The sequence below is a fragment of the Cavia porcellus genome, unplaced genomic scaffold (genome assembly GCF_034190915.1).
Source record: "Cavia porcellus strain 051 isolate PalLab524CR breed Dunkin Hartley unplaced genomic scaffold, mCavPor4.1 scaffold_6, whole genome shotgun sequence".
NCBI lineage: Eukaryota > Metazoa > Chordata > Mammalia > Rodentia > Caviidae > Cavia > Cavia porcellus.
The window spans coordinates 22,120,410-22,121,975 of record NW_026947489.1 but is presented as its reverse complement, the minus strand read 5'-3'; positions in this window follow the sequence as shown (position 1 = coordinate 22,121,975).

The following is a 1,566-nucleotide window of genomic DNA, read 5'->3' as shown; positions in this document are numbered from 1 at the left end:
GCGTCCGGCCGCTCGTTGCGAAGCCCCGCCTTGGCCGGCCGAAGGATGCCGAGGAAGGCACTCCGAGGATGACGTCATCCGAGCCCGCTAGCCCGCCCTGTTTTGATTCGAACAGCGCCGCGGTGCTGCAAGAGGGACTCGCCTACTAACTAGCTTTCCTCAGGCTTCTAGACTGAGAAAACCTGAGAAATGACCTTCAGTGCGAAAATTCCCAGATGCAGGAAAGCGTGCACCAAAGGGGAAGGGAAGGATAGGGGCCGGATCTCGCTCTAGATACATTAGCGGTTAATCAGGACAAACCTGTTAGGTATTATCGCCAAGTCTCACGATCGGTGAATGAATTGAGATCACTTGGGCATGTTTTCAAATTACACGCGTTACGTGAAAACTAAAATTTGAAATGGACGGCATAGTACTTTGATATCCTTTTCTGTCTGTATATCCCAAAATGCACACATACCACATTTTTTCCTAATGATTCATGGTTGTATAATTCCTGGCCTGTAGTTATTTCATAACTCAATTATTTTACTGTTGACATTTTGGCTAATTTTTAAGATAACGCTGGGGTAGTTTATGATAAACCTTTGTATCTTGCATGGCTTTCTGCGACTGATTCCTAGAAGTGTGACGCTCCCTTTTAAACAAGGTTGTACAGTATTTATTACTTTGATGCCAGCTGAGCCTTCCTGGCCCTTCCAGTTATTCTCAGCAGTGCTGAATACTGTACTTTTAAACCTCATCCTTTAGAGGGAACAAAAAGCACTTTGTTTTTCTTGCTTGTTTGATTAGAACCTGCAATTGCACATTTTCATGTACTAGCCAACTGGAAGTCCTGTAGTCTCATCACACGCCTTTCCCCCCAGGGTAAAAGGCTTCCCTTCCAGAGACATGACTTTCTTACTTTCAGAAAAACTTCATTGGTGCTTTCAGCACCTCCTAACTCATCAGCAGTTTGCCAGAACATTCACACCCATGGAGAAACCATTGCTGAAATTTGTTTTGTTTTGTTGAAGTTTTTGAGTGCCTAGCTATGTAGCCCAGGCCAGCCTCAAATTTGCAGTGATCCTCCTGCCTCAACCTCCTGAGTTCTGGGATTACAGGTGTGTGCCACCACACCTGGCTGTTTGCATTAATTTTAGTTTTAAGATGAGGGGATGGGGATTTAGCTCAGCAGCATAAGCGCCTGCCTTGCAAGCAGGCGGTCGTGAGTTCAATCCCCAGTACCGATAAAAAGGAAAAAGACCAAAAAAAAAAAAAAAAAAACCATGAGATTAGGTGTCTTTAAGGTGGTATAGCTGTAACTTCAATGCTTTTCAGAAATGTTTGGACGTGTTCCCAGGACCGGCACTGTGAAGATTCCATGGCTACGGCAACTCTGCTCTCACCTCTTTGGACACTGTAGTTCTAAAGTGCGTATCTTTGCCATTCACAGCATGTCTCAGCAGGTAAAAACACCGCATACTGTGCACATGTGACCCTGTGAGAGGGTCGTACTGTAGTCCAGTGAGCATCAGCATATGTGCTGTGCCTGTTTATTTACTTGACATAGGGTCTTCCTGATGT